Source organism: Aethalodelphis obliquidens, unplaced genomic scaffold, assembly GCF_003676395.1.
Source record: "Aethalodelphis obliquidens isolate GAN/ISIS:26980383/991018 unplaced genomic scaffold, ASM367639v1 scaffold10, whole genome shotgun sequence".
NCBI classification, from domain to species: Eukaryota; Metazoa; Chordata; class Mammalia; order Artiodactyla; family Delphinidae; genus Aethalodelphis; species Aethalodelphis obliquidens.
In genome coordinates, this window is record NW_020837954.1 from 3,077,395 (window position 1) to 3,098,392 (window position 20,998).

A 20,998-nucleotide genomic window follows, 5' to 3' on the forward strand; every position below is an offset into this window, starting at 1 on the left:
CTCCCCATGGAAGAAATTTATTGGTTAGCGTTTCTTTGATATTAAATAGTGAAGAAGATTTCAGCAAGTTACTGAAAGGTCTTAAATTAAGGATTGATTGATTACTATTTCTATATAACTTCCCCCATTTCATTTCATCAATATAGCACTTTAGGCCTTTTCTCTCTTGCATCATTATGCACTGACCTTTCCATTGTTAATGCTTCTATTCTATGCCTGAGTAGAGAGAATTTTTTCCCTCTTTTCAGAGATTAGCTGTGAAGAAAATTTATGTGACATTCGAAAGAATTATTTCCACCCTACCCTTTCAAATGCCTTTCTGACATCTAATGATGTAATTGAGCTACATTAATTTTAGGGAGCATCTATATTTGCATAATAAATTTTTTATTTTAAAACTTCAAAATATGCATTGCTTCAAAAGTAATGCAGTATTTTTTGCAAAAGATATTACACTGCATTTAGTTACTTTGTTACAGTATACTTTGCATTTCATGACTGTTAAAAACCTTGAGTCAATGTCAATATTATACGGTTTTTTCACTTTATCCTGTCACCAATATGCAAATTTTCTCACTATGAGCCATATGTTGATGTCCAAAAACACCAAAAATATTTGTAATACAGATTATTACACAATAACATTTTCTAAGCCCAAGATTTTCAGTATCTGTCCTATGTAGCTCTACTTCTTTAGGATGATAAAGGGAACCATATGAAATAGGGATTTTTGACTACATATGTTAGCATAAAATTAGGTTTAATAAATGACTTGCTTCTTTACCAATAGTACAATACTTCTTGGAGCCACTAAAGGAATAACAGAATAAGAACAAATAAGAATAGAATAAGATTCACTCTGAATCTCAAAAAGGATTCAGGGGCTTCCCTGGTGGCACAGTGGTTGAGAGTCCGCCTGCCGATGCAGGGGACACGGGTTCGTGCCCCGGTCTGGGAAGATCCCACATGCCACGGAGCGGCTGGGCCCGTGAACCATGGCCGCTGAACCTGCGCCGTTGCGGAGCCTGTGATCCGCAACGGGAGAGGCCACAGCAGTGAGAGGCCCGCGTGCTGGGGAAAAAAAAAAGGTTGTAGTACTTCCTCTTCTCCGGCCATTTACCAGAATACTCTATACTTCCACTATAGAAATAATTATTCTGGAATATACTGGTCTAAATACGTCTTTGCTATTTCAAACATTTCTGTTTTCCAATTTTCTTACCAACTGACATAGTAAGAATACTATGAGTTATAGGAGAGAAAAATGGACTGAAGAACATTAAAAGGGAATGTTTTAGATGTTCATCAGGAAAGAGCACTTGGCCAAGTGTCCAAAGATGACTGAGTCTCCATGCCTCATTCAACAGGTTTCTGCCCAGTTTGAGACATTTCCCAGTTTAGAGCAGCTTAAAATTTGTTTTTCTCTTCTCTCTTAGAAGGATTGACCTTCAAGATGTATCCTGAATCTGATTATTTCTTGCTACCTCCATCACTACCGTTCTAAGTCAAGCAATGATCATTTTTCTAAATACAACAATAGTCTCTTCATAGATCTGTGAACTTGCATTGTTGCTCCCTAACATCTATTCTTGACACAGCAGCCAGAGGTATTCCTTTAAAATGTAAGTCAAGCATATAGTCTGACACTCTAATGGCTTAGGGTTAAAACCAAAACCTTTGCCACGAGCTACAAATATATATATGACCCAGTCCTTGCCCTCCCCCCAACTTTATTTCCACAAACATTCCTTCCCAAACTTACCACCTTACCTTTCCTCAAATATACCGAGCACACACCCATCTCTGTGTCTTTGTACTTGTAGTTCCCTCTGCCTAAAAGGTTCTCCCCCTAACTATCTGTGTAGTTTGTTAATTAATTTCTTTCAGAGAGTAAATGAATAACTTAAAACTTGGATAGCTGTTATCTTCCATGAAGGAAGCTGACCTGCATGATAGAATACGCAGCATCAGCTTGTTTGACCTTAATTCTGTATGATTATATAAATGTAAGAGTTAAAAAAAAAAAAGATCCTAATGTGAATATAAAAAATATTTAGGAAAATAAAATTTGAGAGAAAAAAAGCCTGAATTTCGTATTCCCCGTTTAGGATTATATATATCATGATAGATTAAGAGACAAATGTAAATGTCCTTCTGTTTTTCTTTTTTCTTCTGATTCACAGAATCCACTATGGTAGAGCTAGAAGTGACTCTGAAGATCTTCTACAATAACCTCTCCATTTTCAAAGTAAAATGAGACACAGAAAATTAAGTGATTTCCCCCAAATCTCATAGCTAGTATTAGAAGAATCACTAGTAGGATATGCATTTTCTACCTCCCAATCCAGTGTGTTTTGCACTATCCCAGATGTTTAACATTTTGTGCTATATAGTAAGATATCCAGAGGCACATGCATTGGCCGCAGGGCCATAATTATAGCTTCATGGTAGACATGGGATGAGAATTTGGCTGGATTTCTTTGTTTAGAGCTGAGAAGAAAAAAATCTGCTATGCTGGGTATTATCTCTTCTTTGCAACTTAAGGAACATCTTCCAAAATGGTCCTGGCTTTGCCTCACTTTCTGCAAAATATTTAAGTTCAAGTAGAAAAGCATACAAAACCGCTGAAGGGGCTTATAGTTGTATGCTTTTCCATATCAATATTCTATATGAAACTTGAACAGTTTTAGTAAAAAGTCTACACATCCCTCTGGCAGATAATACCCAAACCTTGAAGCCTCCTTTCATGGATAACTTCTGAACATAAAGCAGAATATTTTCATGTATGAGATACCCCTTAAAGCAACACTCAGTTTGAAAGACCAGAAAGAAAAACATTTTGTTTCTCAGCAAATATGCAGTTATTTTTGTGCTCTTCCTCCCTATGCTCATCAACTTTCAGCGATTTGATACTTCAGAGAACGCTCTGATGCAAAGTTACAAATGTTCTTCATTTTTTTAATAAAAGGCATAGCATACTCAATCATATACCATAGAAACCAATTGTAAGACTCCTTTCTCCTCTTAGAATGTTTTCAATTCTTAGAATGTTTTCAAGCCCCACTGTCGAGTACCTGGGCCACCTATTAAGCCTCCAGCTAATGTAGGAGAAAAAAACATCAGAAATATGGACTTGAATAACTGTTTGTCAGAGGCGTTTGTAAATAAAAGCAAACTTGAGGGAATAATATATTCTTATGTAAGAAATCTTAGTGAATTCTAAAAAGAGCCCAAGAATAATTGTTTCATTTGTGGGAGATCAGTTTTCCTTTCAATGGTGTCATTCTCTTTCCATTTTCTCTCTTTCAATCTACTCTGCAGGATTATGACAAGGAGGAATAAATTTTAAAGTAATTTCAGAAGAAGGTACATGCTCTCCACAGGTCTTTTTACCAATCAGCTTGTACATGGGCAAGTTAATTTCTATTTTCAGAGAACTTTATTGATATTGGTTTTTCCTTAAAACTTTCATGGGAGTGGAGACTTGTTCAGCATTAGCAGGATTTCCATCCCCATATCAAGTAAGCTAAAGCAGTTGTTTACATGGAAAACCAGTTGCAGTTTGAATGAGGTATGTGTCCATATCCCTCACTGCCATGCTGAGCTATTCCCTTTCTTAATATTTCAGTACCAACCTACGGAGCACCTGGCAATTTCTTTCGCTCTCTTAAGCAGATCTGTTATCCTGCTATTCTTTTCTGCCATGCTGTTAAATCCACTTAGTTCCATGAAAACACAATTGCTTTTTAAAGTAATTATTTGCAATAAATGTAAATAAAATAGCTGCCTTATACCCAATAAACACACACAATTATTACCAGAGGACCTAAATACATCAAGATGATTTTTTGCCTAACTCTACCTAATACTGTGTGTGTGTGTGTGTGTGTGTGTGTGTATTACTATCTGGCCAAACCAACTGGAAATTTTAAAGACAGTAGGAGTGATGACATCCTTCCTAGAAGACAGAAACTTGGAAAGAAGCACATACCACCTACTAGGAGGGATTTTGTTTGTGACTAATTACAGCTTCTGTAGATTTTAGTATTCACAATCTCAGTTAGGGAGGTACTACTAAAATGAAATATTGAGAGGGGTCAAATCCTTTCATTTTCTTTCCCAATAGTTATTAATTTTGGCAAAAGATACTGCTTAGTTTTAAAATTTAATAGTAAAAAAAAAAAAGGATCAGCACTTGGGAAAGGGCCCTATGAGGTGGGATGAAATCTCCAGGGGTTTTCCACAGAGAGCTCACAAAATGAAATTTTGCATACAGACATGGTCTTTGTGGTTTATACTCCCGTTTTCTCTCCCCTCTGTTCTTCCTTCTTCCTCATTTTCTTGGTGTGTTAATGAAAGTTTTCCACTTCTCCTGAATAAGAAAAAATGTGCTTGTCTCCTCAATTTAGCCAGAAATGTCACTAAGACATTTTAAAATAATACTTCTTGGCAATATTTTAGGACTATTAAAATCTCTTAATTCTCAGAGGTTCCACCAGAATCGCCACACTTTTTAGTTGATGACTATCCACAAGAAGAAATACCATTTTCTTTTTTTTCACCCCTTTTTACACAAGGGAAAAAAGTGTCAGGGGAAGAAATGGGTTCTAAATGGTCTAGGTTAGGATTCTGCCTAGACTACATCACTGACACATGAAATGCATTTCAGTTATCAGATCAAATTCAGAACGGGGTCACACAGTTCAAAATAGCCTTTAAAATTAAATCAGAAGGTTGTCCCCATTTCAACACTTTCTGAGAAGAATTATACTGTATCCTAGATGCACATTGATCCATCCTGTCTGTCAGAGCTGCTTCGTTTTTCTCTCTGGAGGTTCCTCCATTCTGGGGAAATGACTGCAGAGGTCCGTCATGTTCCCTGAACTTTCTCTCTCACCCTTGAAATCCATTCTTTGGCTTCTGATCTGTGGATGGGCACACTTAATAGGGTAAGGTTAATTGGAGTGAAGCTTTTGAACATCTTCCCCAAAGATCTTTAAATCCTCAAACTCTAGTACAAATAGGTGATTAATTTCTGTTTTCTCAAGCTCACCATCTGGGTGCCTCACAACTTAAAACTTTTTGCTCCAGTGTGAGTTGAAAAGAGAAAGTATCCAGGTGTCATCTCTTTTTTCTGTTTTTGCTTGCTTCCTCAGTAAAAATTTATAATTGTCTTTATTTTGTGCTATTGCACCCACCTCTATCCCTTTTTAGTGATACGAATGATGAAAACTGTTGATGGCATGATGCAGTCGGGATCACGACTGCACCACCTCCTGCATCTCTGAACAGAACTTGGTGTTGGACATTGGTTACACACAGCACTCTGGGGGCAGAGGTTGTGGAAGCAAGGGGGAAAGGAAGGTCTATCTGTTAAGTTCCTACTATGCTAGGTAGTGTGATCTCTGTTTTATATCTGGTATTATATTTGGTCTTTTAAAAATATGCTTAAAGTTAGATTATACTCATAGTATAGATGATGAAATTCAAGATCAGGCAGGTCTGTGTGATATTAAATCCTACAGCATGAAGCTATTAGTTTAGGCTCAGAAAGGGGATATTATGGACTGAATGTTTGTGTCCCCTCAATATTCATATGCTGAAGTCCTAATGGCATTTGAAGATGGGGCCACTGGGGGCAATTAGGGTTAGATGAGGTCATGATGGGGTTAGTACCCTTATAAGGAAGCCCTCTCTCCCTCTCTCTCTCCCCAGTTGCCACCCCCTCCAACTCATGCTCCCACAAAGAAGAGATCACGTGGGCACACAGTGAGAAGGCACCATCTACATCTCAACGGGATAGGCCTCGCCCAAAACCAACCATATTGCTATCTTGATCTCAGACTTCCAGCCTCTAGGACTGTGAGGAGACAAATTTCTGTTGTTTGAGCCATTCAGTCTATGGTATTTTGTTACGTCAGACTGAGTGGACAGGGGATTTCCTTGGCATTATATTTAGAAAGAGTTAGAAATAATCTGTAGGGCTGGAATTCTATTCCCCAAAATATAAAAGATGGTAGAGAGTAGCTAAAAAATGTGGAAGAAAATATTTTTTTAATTCATTGATTTGATACCAAGAAATTAAAAGAAATCCTTAGATATCAGAAATCTTAAAGGGAGAATCCAGAGAGATGTGAAAACACTGAAGCAGGATTTTGCCCTCTGGCATCTGCCAATTGATGATGCCCTACAGAATTTTAACTGACTGAAAAAGGTGAGTGTAGACAAGGGCCCATCCAAAGAGGAAGGTCAGATCAGAGACTCAAAAATAAATCCAAGGCCCTAGAAAGGAAATAGCTACAGAGAGTAAACTTAAAACACACACACACACACACAAAGTAGAGACTATGGTGATAATTACCTTGGCTCCAGGAAAAATGTGTAAAACTATTTTGTCTCTCCTGAAATCTCCTGAACACCTTTGTGCAGCTGGAGGCCAGAAATCATATTACCTGTGTATTCTTTACCTCCTCCACCCAAAAAAAGCGCAAACTAGAAACTGACTTCAAAGTGGTTCTGACTCAAGCCTTAGACAACTTGTGTAGCTGTCACCATGGTTCTGCTTGTCAACCCTCGGCAAGCTGAGAAAAGGGCAAAGAACCATGCTGGGCACTTGATGGAATGAGAGCAAAGAAAAGGTGGAATGGAAGTAAAAATTAATGATCTCAATAATGTGCCAGATGCTCTATGCTCACCATTCTATTTAATTCTCACACGTACCTGTGAGATAAGCAGTGCCTTCTGCATTTAAAGATTAGGTCACTGACATTCAGAGACAGTAGGTAACTTGCTAAGGTACACACAGCAACAGCATGGTGGAGCCACAGTAGTAGTCCAGTTCTGTGGCCTTCAAAGACTTTTATTTATTTACAGCAAAAACCGTGTCCCACGATAACAGCTATAATGTGTACACTAAATCTTGATGAATGAAGAGCATGTATTTCACACAGATATCATTAAAATCTAAGTGGGCTTTTGTTTGTTTGCTTTTCTGCCATATTGTCCTCAGGCAACACTGGAAAAGTCTTTAAAAATTCCAGGTCCTCAGGAGGTCATTTTAGGGATCCTGGAAATTGTAAAACAAGTTGTGGTGAACAGGTTTTTTAAATTGTTTCTTGGCAGAAACTGAATAATCAAGTGCAATGAATTTAATTGATGATGGAAGAATACTCCTTTGAGCTGATGCAGTAACTGCTTTTGGTCTGTTTGTGGCTTGAAATGTGAATTGCTGCAATGATGACCCGTGCTAGGGTTTTTCTGTTGGAAAAGTCTTCAGTGGGAAAAATTAGAAATATTTAAAGTGAAGTAAATTGTTTCTTAAGGGATGCCTTCTGAGTATATAAAAGTGACTGCCTCTCCATAGCCTCTCTACTTAACTCTTACCTTGATTCTTTTTTCTCAGTCTTAAGAATTGGATCCTCTGAGTAGAGACTTAAGACCATACAAATGCTCATGATTCTTAGCTCTGCCACTAACTACAGCTGACCCTTGAACAACACAGCGGGGTAGGGGCGCTGAACCCCAAGCAGTGGAAAATCCGCATATAATTTATCTGGCGCTCCAAATCCATGGTTCTTCTCTGTCAGATTCCACATCTGCAGAACCAACTGTGGATCAGGTGTAGTATTTACTATTGAAAAAAAATACCCATGTAAGTGGACCCTTGCAGTTCAAACCCAGGTTGTTCAAGGGTTCATTGTAGTTGCACGGGCTTGGTCAAGTTGTTGAACCTCCTGCTTCAGTCTTCTCCTTTCGAGAATGAAGGAAATAATAATACCTACTACCTTATATAATGTTGTAATGACTGAAGAAGTTGGTATCTCAATATATTACCTGGAACATGGCAGGCAGTCAATAAATATTAATTGATATTTTTAGTAAGAGTAAAAATAGCTTTTAATATCTCTTAAATGTGATGATAACATCTGACATTACTGAAAATTTATGGATATAACCCTTGGACTGGCTGTTGGTAATTCTTTGGGATTTATAGAGAATGAGAGAAATTAGAAAAACTTAAGACAAGGGAAAAAAGGGACACAGGAAACGTGCATATCTAGAAAATGTCTGGAGTGGTGACTGGGTCTTATATGCCATTTGTCTGTTCTATGTTGCAGTCTGACCAGGTTGGGGCCTGGCCTCCCATGTTAGTTTGCTATAGGCTGCCATAACAAACTGTGTGGCTTAGACAATAGAAACGTATTGCCTCACCATTCTGGAGGCTAGAAGTGCAAAGTCAAAATGTTGGTAGGTCCTTCTGAGGGCTGTGAGTGAAGGGTCTGCTCCAACACTCTCTCCTTGGCAACTAGATGACTGTCTTCAAGTCCACATGGTCCACATGTCCTATTGGACTACAGCCAACCCTAATAACCTCATTTTAGCTTGATTACCTCTGTAAAGACTCTATCTCCAAATAAGGTAGTATTTTGAAGTGCTGGAGAGTAGGACGTCAACATATGAATTTGAGGTAGACATAATTCAACCCATAATACTTTGCCTTTGGCCCTCAATATTCTTATCACATGCAAATATATTCATCACGCCCAACACCCCCTCAAATCTTAACCCATTCCAGCATCAACTCTAAGTCTAAAATCTCATTTAATATCATCTAAATCAGGTAAGGGTGAAACTCAAGGTATGATTCATCCTGAGGCAAAATTCCTCTCCAGCTGTGAACCTGTGAGGCAAAACCCAAGTTATACAGTCAGGGGTCAGAGTACATGTACAAAAACTAATAGGTGCAAGCACTGGCCCATAGGAAGTCTTGGGGAATAGCATGACTTTATTCCCCTCAAGACATTTATTATAAACATCAAACGTAGGAGTTAAAAAGAGAGATACAGGAAACTATATACTGAAAAGCCTGATGTGTATATATAGAATAATCTTCCTGCTATGGAATGTGGAGTCTCAAAAAAAGTGAATCGCCAATCAAAGGCTGGATGACAAAATTCTGGGCCTGCAGATACAGGATATATTTCTGCGGTGAATAGAAGGAATGATCATGTAATTGTAAAGTACCTAAAACCTCAAAATCCAACTCAACAGCTTTTCTTGCTAAGCAACACAATTTCTTACAGAAAGCACCAAAACTACCTAATATACAATTTTGCCCACATAATCACCCTGAAAGCATTTATGTAATCAAAAGCAACCTCTGGGAATGGAATCTGGAAGTGAAACTCAAGAAAGATTTCATCATTGCACAAACAATTTCAAATTAAACACTAATCAGAGGGGAAAATTAGGTTTATTCACAGGGGCCACTCAAAACAACCCTCTTAATAATGTAGAAAATGGCTGTGGCTAAAATCCCACAAGTCTAGACACAAATACATTTAAAATACAGCAAAGCCAGTCAATATAAAATGTAGCAAATACAAGAAGTCAATGTGAAATAGATTTCCCAGATATGAGGAACATGGTTCCGGGACTGCAAGCAAACTGCTCAGGAAAAAAAAAAAAAAAAAATCTGTGATTTAGCAGAATTTTAGACTTACAAGAAATGTCTTTGCTTTTATTAGTGTCCTGGTCTTAAAATGTCATTTCATATTCTCCTTCTCATTAGGATAGATGCTGACCAAAACAAAAGGTTCACTAGGAACTGAGGACACATTTGTCAAGCTTAAAAAAAAAGAAAAGGAAAAAAGTAACCAGAAATAAAGGGGAAAATAAGAAAAAGAAGGGCAGAAAATAGTAGCCAGTCTATCTAGGGTGTTATTAAACTCACTTGGAGTTGAATTCAGATAGACTGGAAAAGTATAAACAGAATTAACAGACTGCGCCCCCCTCCAAGCACAATCGCCCACGGGCTCATGCCAAATTTTGAGACACAGCATCTGTGGCTGATTCAAGTACAGGTTTTCTGGTAAGAGGGCCTGGCTTTTTAGGTGTAGATAGCCAGAGGCAGAACTGCAACTAAGATCACTGTGAGTAACAGTCTCACTCTGAACATGAATATTCTGACTCTGTCCTTTCCTTTTTTTATCTTCCTTCTCCTTCCCCACATCTCTTTTTTCACTCCTTTGCCTTCTCTTCATGCCTCCCTGGCTCAAGACCCTTGTACCAACATTGCTGGTTTCTGAAGATGGCCAAAAAGGTTGCTGACCTCTACCCTCTCTCATTAAATTTTCAAACACACCTGCTCCCATGCCTTGCAAATGAGCCTTCTCTGAACCTCCAATCACACCAGGGTGCCCTGCATCCCTAGCTGGAGAATATCTGGTCTCCAGGCAACCAGAGACAAACATTCTGTCTTCAGAAAAGGTACTAAGTGCTCTCCTGCCCTGAAAGCCCTCTAAAGTTGAGGGGAAGGGTTTGGCAGAGATGCAAACAAACTTCATAAGCTGGACCAACTTTCCCTGGTGATAAGTGATTTAAAAAAAAAGAAAAGAAGAGAGTAGCTAAAGAGGGTATCAACTCTCATTCACCAACATGTGAATAATGTCAGAGATAAATAACTGGTCTAAAGCTGCACTGGCTAATTTGATACCTATTAGCCACATGTGGCTATTCAAATTTAAATTGATTTAAATTTATTTTAATTGGAGTTCCCTTCCTCAGCCGCAATAGCCACATTTCAAGTTCTCAGTGGCCACGCGGAGCTGGTGGCTACTGCATTGGGCAGTGCACACAGAGAACGTTTCCAGCACCATGGAAACTTCTATTGGACAGCACTGGAAAGGCCTGCAGATGCAGAAAAAAGAGAGAAAGAAACAGAGAGATAGAGAGGGAGAAAAAAAAGCAAAGAAATGAGACATTTGACATTACTCATGTCCTTTCGGGAAACGAGGAGATAAAGACCGAGAAGGAAAAACAAAGATAAATAAAGAGGAAAGAAAAAAAAATTGAAAGAGTAAAACTGCAGGTCTGAGATTGAGAATTTTTCCTCCAGGCTTTAGGTACTCTGAGAGTCATGTGAATAATATGTTTAGAGAAGCACACTTTCTTAAGCACTTGATTTTAAGAGGCTGTCTTGGGTTTAAGTAATAGGAGTATGGGGACTCACCTATATGGGAGGTTAGAGTTCTTGCAACCAATTAGTTGCTTTGACCTGAACCTACCAATTTTCATTTCGCTGTTTTCTTACAGCCTACCAACAAGCATTCTGTGTCACTCCCCTCTAAATTCCTCTAAATTGGGGAATGACTAGGGCAATGAGGCTGGAACAGCACATGTATTAGAAGTGAAGAGCATCGCTAAGAATTTAGAGACTGTGTCTAGTTTGGAAGAACCCAAGGGAATGTCAAGAAAAGTAATCAGAGTGAGTAGGAAAGAATACATAATGCAAAGTGTTCCCTCCAGGAACTTTACTTCAGCAAGAGCAAGAGCATTTCCCCAAAGGACATGAGTAATGTCAAATGTAACTGTTCACCATGCTTCTCCAAGGCACCAAATGGGCTTTTAAGTCACACATTCCTGTGGGTTTAACAATTCAACATAGGAACTGTAAATTTGCTCTCTGCCTTTCTAAGTTTGTAATGAGAAGCAGACAATTTTGGGGTTGTTGTGTGGCCTAACTGGGATATCTGCTTATAATTCAATGAGAGGTTTGTAAAAAATGGATTGGTTGACACCTCAGAGGTCTCAGCATCTTTGACCTTCTATTATATGTGGTGAACCACAAGACCAGCCAAGAGCAAAACTTCTGGCAGCCTCTGAAAATATTTGCTGAAGTTATTTGTGGAGTGTAGGCTTATTTTATGAATAAACAGCAATAATAAAGATGTAATATTCATTTATAATCCCTTAAAATTAATGAGCCTTTGTCTTAGTTATTGCCTCAGAGGGGAGAACAGGTCAAAGTACAACCACCTTCATAAAACAGAGAAAACCACCTCTATTATACCTAAACACTGATGGAAGGAGAAGAGGTCTCCATCCTTCAAACTCTGTAGCTTCAGTTCCCAAATACCATTTTTGCATCAGTCTATCCCTTCCCTGTGGCTTTCCAAAGAGAAGCCCTGTGATTTCCCAACTGCCAACAGAAGCCTCTTGCTACAGACATTCCTATTATTCCTAGTCAAAATGATTCGGGGCTTCCCTGGTGGTGCAGTGGTTGAGAGTCCGCCTGCCGATGCAGGGGACGCGGGTTCGTGCCCCGGTCCGGGAGGATCCCACATGCCACGGAGCGGCTGGGCCCGTGAGCCATGGCCGCTGAGCCTGCGCGTCCGGAGCCTGGGCTCCGCAACGGGAGAGGCCACAGCAGTGAGAGGCCCGCATACCGCAAAAAAAAAAAGATTCGTCCTGCTCCCCATTAGTACTAGCCCTAATCTCTTAACATCTTTAAGGAAGATTGCCCCAGTGTTGAACGTCCAAGCCAGGATAGGCACAGCACAGTGAGCTTAGTTACAGGAGGGACCCTGCAGCCACACTTGATGTGTGAATTCTTTACTCTGTCTTTTCAGGTATGTGGCCTTGAGTAAGTTATTTATTTAATGTCTTTGAACTTCAGGTTCTTTCTCTGCAGAAGAATGCTGTTAGGAGAACTGAGTAAGTTAATATCTCTAAAGTACTTAGAACAGTGTAGATGGATAGATAGATGACAGACAGATAGACAGACAGACAGATAGTTGAGGAGTGTAGTCAAATTCTGGCATTTATCCTTCATTTATTCATCTCTTACATGAGCAGCACTAAGGATATAAAGATAGCTAAGACATAATCCATGCATTTAGGCAACTCAAAGTTTAATGGGAGACAGACATTTATAATACATTACAATGGCTGTGGTAGAGTCAGAAACTAATTGCTTTAGGAGTACAGAGGAAGAAGTAATTAATTCTCCCTGAGGGTTTAAGGAAAGATTCATGGATGAACCTGTGTTACCCTGCAATGTCACTATACATCCAGAAGCCACTGGGAGTGAAGTCAAGGGCAAGGTGAGCAAGGACCAAATACTATATATGCCCATGGATGACCCCTCTCCTAGTATAGTGCACCCAACAGGTTATCTGTTCACACATATCCTCCCCAACAGAACCAACACTTTGCCTTGGTTTTGCCACCAACACTTGAAGAGTTAATAGTCTCCTCTCCAGGACTATTGCTTTGAAAGCAACCTTTATTCCTCTATTGAGCAGTTAGTCATTAGAGCCACAAGGGGCCACACACTCAGGTACACACACACCGCCACACACATAAATGTACATATGCATGCATGTATGTACACAGACATACATGTATATTAAGTAAATAATATACATATATATTAAGTAAATACACATATGCATATATTAAGCACCTGAGTGGGTAGCTCTTTGCTAGGGCTCAAAGGATAAAAATAAGACACTTGCCCATAAAAAGTTTATAATATAGTGAAATATATGGCATGCCACACTATGGGCACTGTTAGCACAACGGGGAAGAGGAAGGCATTTTGTCATATTGTCTAAGCTACTACTGAGAAAGTTGGGAAACATATGAGATATCCCAGTATTCTCCACTTGTAAGCACTATTAGCAACAATAACAAACAAAAAGGTAAATTTAAAAAGGAACAACTATTAGATATTGTATCTCTAATATATACATTCTAGGACCATCAGGAAGCCACATTCTCTCAGCAGTGTCTCACTGAAGATGGATGCTGTCTCCCCAGCCACATATGCCACTCTAAGAGAGAACAGTTTTCCCTTTAGGGTCCATGATTATAGAGAGGTATCCTAGTTCAGGGAACAGGAAATCCACATTCTAAACCAAACATGGCTACAGAAATAGCTGAGTTCCTTCAGCCATTTCACACCTTTTTGTTTCCCCATCTAAACGTGAAGGGACTGTCCTAAACGATCAGTAAAATGATTTCCAATTCTGATTTTATTCTAAAGACAGAGGCAACCATTCCTGAGAGTGGCACCCAAAAGGCACCTTCTTTGCTTCTGTGTTCCTCTTTTTCCCAAACCAAAGTATCCTCATTTTATTGCATAGCCAGAGAATTCAAACTACAGATCCCCTTGGAAATCCAATGAGTCATCTCAGACTTCTATATGTTAGCTGATTCAAAATCTCTTCATCAGTTTATTTTCAAATGTATTTTCCCTGTGAGAAGGACATGAATTTCGGGGGATCCAGTGGGCAGAATATTATGGGCTGAATGATGCCCCTCCCAAATTCGTATGTTGAAGTCCTAGACCCCAACACTTCAGTATATAATCATATTTGGAGATAAGGTCTTTAAAGGGGCAATTAAGTTAAAATGAGGCTGTTAGTGTGGGGTACTAATCCAATATGACTAGTGTCCCTATAAGAAGAAGGAGAGACACCAGGAAATGCACAAGCACAGAGAAAAGGTCGTGTGAGGACATAGAGAGAAAGTGGCCATCTGCAAGCCAAAGAGAGGGACCCCAAGGAAAACAAAACCTGCCAACACCTTGATCTTGGACTTCTAGCCACTACATCATGAATTTTAACAATCACTTTTAGGGGGCCAAAATATCTGAATCAATTGGCCTACACAGACATCTCCCAAATGTATGAATCCCCCTTGATGTAAGAACTGGTGACTTTGTAAGCTACCCTGAACTATAGAAAAATATTAAATCAGAAGATAATCTGATTCAGCGTGCTTTGAAATCCCCTAAGACCTCCACAGTACCACTTCTTTTTTTTTTTCCTTCTGGCAAACTTTGCCTCAGCAAGTTTTATTCAGACCATCTGAGCTAAAACACAGTTGTGACTTGACTGATACTTCCAAGTGGATTAATGTCTTCCACCTGCCTAAAAACCCACAATGCATTAGGGATCACCTCAGGGGGTTATATATAGGTGAGGAACATGCTTATCTCCATCTCTATTGTGCTATCTATATGTCAAAGGATCAGAGACTTATCAGGCCCTTCTCAGGCATTATTCCCATCCAGAGTAAATGACTGTTTCTGAGTAGTCTTAAATGAGCCTATCTGCAATTTAGTTTTTACACAGGATGCATTCATTTGCTTTCGTATGAATAAACATTTATATTATCCATCACCAGGTCTTGCCATAAATCTGAACAGAACTGCCTGTGGGCCCGAGCTAGAGCTCAGTCACCAGCATTAACGGGTCACCCAATATGCTCACCACTGGGTGTGAACTCAGTCAGTCTCTTATCTGGCTCCACCACGAAAGTAAATAAATAAGCAAACTGCTAAAAATAAATGGAGCCCTATCTTATTCAAAATGTTATCTGCATCGGCTGAGGAAGAATCCAAGGGAATCAGCTCTGTTGTGGAGTTGTTCTGTGGTGTTAAAAATTGTAGGGCATTCTGCCTGAGGAGACAATGTGGTACAGGACCAAGATTCCCTGGTATCTGATTAGAATTTACACAATATGGAGTAAATAATGAACTCCTGATTCTTAGCTAGACAAGGCAACAGACCCAGGTTTTATCATGGGCATGTGATTTTTAATGAATGGGAACGGATAGATGAAATCAAAATGCAGGGGAAAACATGAAGCTCAATTAAACTGCATATCCGTTCTCTGAAAGAAGTTACTGTTTCCCCCAAACTAAGACCTGCAGCTTAGTCTGTGAGTGCTACTGAGTGATCAATAATCAAAGGTAGAAATACTTTCAATGCCAAAAGCTTCTAAAATAAAAGAGAGAAGAGGACGGATAGAAGAAAATAAATAGAGAAATAGAATTTAAAAATTCTATTTTAAAATGGTTCTTAAATGCAGCCTTACCTAATGGGGCCTGACTGCCATGCCAAAAGAAAAATAACAATAACAACCAAAACAAACAAAAAAATTCTTTTGATTACATTTTCTAAAACATGCAGCTTTTCCAACTACCTTCTCTTTGAAATAGCTAAAATAGAGTGTTTCTGAGTATACACATGCAATCTAGTGCATGCATTTTAGTTATTGTGTCTTTTATTTCTGTTGGCCTTGGTGTCGTACAGATATCCCTCTAGGTTAATATCTCACTGTCAAGGATGGTGCCCCACAGGGAAGTTCAGTCGCTTCCTTCAGAAGTTCTTTCAGATCCTACCCCTCACTGTCAAAAATTCTGGCATCTTCTATTGGTTTTTCATTCCCTTTTATGTATCTTCTTTTTATTTTTTTTTCTTCTCTTTATATGTTTTCCTCTCTCTCCTCCTGCTGTTCTTATTATCTCTAGTCCCACAGGTTCTCATCTGTAGTTTTCTATGTTTGACTGATAGCTCTTTGACTCCATCTCAGTATCTCTAGGATTCTCTTTCAGCATTAGCTTTCCCTCTAATCAATGCCATTCTTGTTTAAAGCTACAGTGGTCTTCAGTTTGTCTCGTGGGCGATTTGCCTTATTGTGACAAGAAGGATGAATTGTCTTCTGCTTTTCCAGCAGACCTAAAGTGCTGCCATCCATCAATCGGGAGATTATTTAGTGTATTTAGGATGTCAGGGGTCAGTATGATACTAAATAAACAATACTTGACTGAAAAACCCCAATGAGATTACTCTCATTCTCTGTGGGGTCCCTATCCCTGGCGAGCAGTACCTGCCAACAGAGAAATCAGGTATTGATCAACTTTATTGCCATTAACGTAAACTCTCAAGTATTCATGGAGAATGTGGATCTGCCCATGTGTTTCAAAGTATCAATAGGAAATATATGTATATATACAGCGTTTGCTGTATATATATGTACTACTTACTTTTATGTACTACTTACTAGTCATGTGTCTGTTTGTAACTGGTGTAGCTGACAATTCCCTACACAGACACGTGTAACATGAACTGACTTTATTCTCGAAACTGTACAATACTGTTATGACCCCTGAACACCCAAATTGCTGAGATGAGATATTTTACTTATTTGGTCAATTCCCAAGTAAACATTCATCTAAACTGATGGTTTCTGTCGTACAATTTAGTTCTGAATATCTTGATTTTTCTGAATAAGTATTCAGTCAATTTGAATTATAATCACTTTTTTAGTCAATGATTACAATCCATGTTCCTCCTTTCTGAGTTTCCCCTCGTCTCTGTCTGAGCCTAAAACCCTTAAGCAGACTTACTTGTGCTCATTCCTCCAGAAGCAAGGGCAGCAAAGGAGGAAAAATTCTACTTGCATTAATAACATTGGTGGTAAAGGGGCATCTCAGTCTTGGCCTAGATCCATTTAATGACTATCACCTCTCAAAGGTGAGCCATGCCCTATTCTCATCACTGTGTGTACATCTTATGACATGAGAAAACCTCCAGTAAGTCAGCCATGACTTTGTCCTCTTTATTGACCTCCTCTTCTATAAATTCTGAGAGCCAAGAGGTAACTGGAGGAGGCATTTCCCCCCATTCTTTTTTGGGAACAGTACCTCCTATTGAGGAGGAAGAAATTTTCCCTTACCATTCTAGGTTCTTCTGGCTGATCTAAGAATTAAATTGACATGAGACAGATTAACAGGAGAAAATCAAACAAAAGTTTAATAATATGTATACATAGGAGAGACCCAGAAAAATGAATAACTCACCAAAATGGCTGAAACCCTCACCTTAAATACTATCTTCGGCTAAAGACAAAAGAGGATGTTGGGGGTGGTAGTTTGGGACTTTAAAGGCAATTCATATGAAGGTGGAAAAGCAAATGTTTGGTAAACAAATATATACTGGGACATGCAGAGACAATGGAACACAGAGAAATTTTAACAAACAGACTTCGCTAGTTTCTTCCCTGTCTATCCCACCTAGTTCATACTACAGTTATCTACAGTGATAGCTCCCTTCCTGGAACAGGTCCTCTAACTAAATTCTTTTAGGCAGTTAAGGGGAAGGTCAAAGTTTCTTCCTGAGTTGTCTTTTGGGCCTTGATTTTCAAAATGACACATCCCAAAGAGACCTTGGGGGTGGCAAATTTTGCTTCTACTGCTCCTTCATGCCCTATTCAGTGGTGTATGCTAGTGAGTCCCCAGCCTTCAGACAAGAAGCAAACACTCATTTCTATGTTCAAGTGCTCTAAACTGTAAGAATATATGTCCAGTACCCAGAGAGTCAGTGAAAAATGAAAATGCAGGACATCTTGTTAAAAAAATTATTAAGAACATCCAGGCAGCTACCACAGAGTATTTAACCAAGTTTCTTCTGAGTGCTGGGCCCTGTGTGATTCTACAGGTAGTAAAATGATTACACGAGCCCTGTCAGTGCCTCACTTTCTGTACTAAGAGCTCCTCCAATTACTTGCTCTAAGAACAACACTTCACATGCTCTCTTCCAACCCTTTTGCTATATCTCTCAGTGAAAAACTGGTTCCGTCTCTCCTAAACTTGAAGTTTATCTCAGAATCCCAAATTATGAATTAAGTTTTCTTTTAATTTGGATGGTGGGAATTAATGAAACTTGCGTTAAAAAACGCACAGTGTGTATCTTGGGTGTATTTGAAATACCCGATGATTAGTTGTTGTTATTTGATAAACCTGATTTACTCCACACTCCCTGGCTACCGTTATAACCTCAGGGAAACGGGAGAGGCAGATGCCATCTCAATAAGCAGTACAATATCAGGGGAACAAGCCTGCATTCAGCAAAAGGCAAAAGGAAGGGGACAAACTACCTTTTCTAGTGCAGTGGTTCTGGGACAAAAATGGATATAGAAGAAAGGACATAGTCATACGTCCTATGACATAGTCACAGTCATATGTATGTTCTGATTTTCCCTTTCCAGTTTTCCTTGGAAAGAGAGCCTCTTGCCCTGCTCCCTGTTTGGGACTTATGGGCATTACTGCTGCATATGGCAACCCTACATGTCTCAGTATAGTAAAGAGAGAAGAGTACAGATGTAAAATGGAGAGATAGTCCAGTTTTAAATACCTGTGTCAAACATGGCTTCTAGGTGGTGTGGACTTTAAGTCAAGAGTCAGGGGACCTGGTTTGGGCCCAACTGATGAGCCTGTGGGGGAAAGTGGTGAGGTGATTCTGTGGCAGAGTCTATGAGGCAGACAGGCTAAGCCTCGTGCCCTTGTGCCAGACAGATGACATGGAAGAGCCTCAAAGGGGTTTGTGGAGGCCACAAGAGAATAGAAGAGGTTATAGAAGCACGGTGGGGTCATTAGGCCCTGACCAATACAGGTCAAGAGCTGACTATCCTCAGATGTCATTGGTGGATGGTAACTATAGGGGAGGAAAAATAATTTTCCTCTACCCTTCTGAGTTTTTGGCTGAAGCCCCTATAATAAAAGACAGATTAACAAGAGAAAAGCAAATAGAAGTTTATGAACATTTATACATCATGTACAGGTGGAGATTTCCAGGGAAAAATGAGTAACTCCCTGAGGTGGCTCAAACCATCAGCTTAAATATTTTTATCTTCAGCTAAAGACAGATAAAAGAAAGAAAGATGTTGGGACGTCATTTACCAGGGAAAGTATGGTAAACAAGAGTAACGTTTGCTATGCAGATTTAAGTTGGTGTCTTTTCCATTGATAAGATTCTCTTGTGATTTACAGCCACCCTTCTCTTCCTGGTACAAAAAGGGAGACACCTGTACAAATGGAGATTCCCTTTATAAATGTAAATATCCCCTACGAAAGGGTAACTTCTATTCTGTTCTTCTTCAGTGTCTGCTGTTTCTCAAAATAATCAGCTCAAAATAACCCCTATGCCAAAGAGGTATATTCTGAGGTGGCATATTCTGTTACCTTTCACAACACTGTCCCGTGTACTAGACAAAGTTACAACTCCTCAGTGGGCACAGCCAATAACATATCTCATGAGCAGCACCAGGTTAGGGGGTCAACCTCTGTTACTTCTACAAGGTCATATAGCCTTCTTCCCCATGAACTCAGATACTGTTTTTGCAGAGAAGGGAGTCAAAATCTGAGACACTCACAGCATTTTGCCTATAGAAACTGAATTATCCAAAAGAGATGTATTGAGGTAGCCATGATAGGCAGTTAAAATTTAAATAGGGTAAATGCTGAAATGAACAGAAGCTCATTTAAACCAGCACATGGGATACTGCTAATTAGCCTCAGTGAAAAGGTATGCTTGAGCAAAGAACTAAGCAAGCTGAGGACTGAGACATGAAAATAAGTATGGGAGGAGCATTCCAAAGAGAGACAAGAACAAGTACTAAGGCCTCAAGGTGGGGAAAATGACTGGAAAGGTCAAGAAATAGCAAGGAGGCCAGGGCAACTAGAGTGGGCTGAAGGGAGGGGGGAAAAAACTAAGAGACAAGGTCATAGCAATAATGGGGGAATCAGGGCTTTCCTGGTGGTGCAATGGTTGAGAGTCCACCTGCTGATGCAGGGGACACGGGTTCGTGTCCTGGTCCGGGAGGATCCCACATGCCGCGGAGCGGCTGGGCCCGTGAGCCATGGCCGCTGAGCCTGCGCGTCCGGAGCCTGTGCTCCGCAACGGGAGAGGCCACAACAGTGAGAGGCCCGCGTACCGCGAAAAAAAAAAAAAAAAAAAATGGGGGAATCAGATCTTGAAAAGCCTCTTGGGCTGTTACAAGGGCGTTGGTTTCGATTCTAAGAAGGAAGAACATTAGCTGGCTGGCCCATAGGAGTGATATAATCTGACTTCTCTTTTAAGAGGATCATTTTAGACTGTAAGAATTAAGTAAGAGAAGAGGCAAAGAGATTGTTTAGGAAGATACTATGATAATCCAAATGAGAGATGGTGGTGGCTTGAATCAGGATAGTTAGGATAGAGGAGTGAGACCTTTAATTTGGGGCATTTTTACCTTGAGGTATACTGATCATACATTCAGGTAGTGATACAAATCTGGAGAACTCTCTATCAGGGAATCAGGACTGGAAACCTTCAGCTTTTAGACGGTATGTATTTGAAGCTATCGAACTGGATGAGCTCATCAAGGGAGTGAGTGTAAAGAAAGAAAATAAAGTTAATCTAAGGATTAAGCCCTGAAGTAATTCTCTATTTAGCGGCTAGAGGGATGAAGAGGAACTAAGGAAACAAACACATAAATGCTATCCAGCAAAGTGGAAAGAAAACCAGGTAAGTGCTGGTGTCTTGGAAACCAAGTAAAGAAAGACTTTCAAGGAGGAGGGAGATAATATGATGTCAAATGATACTGA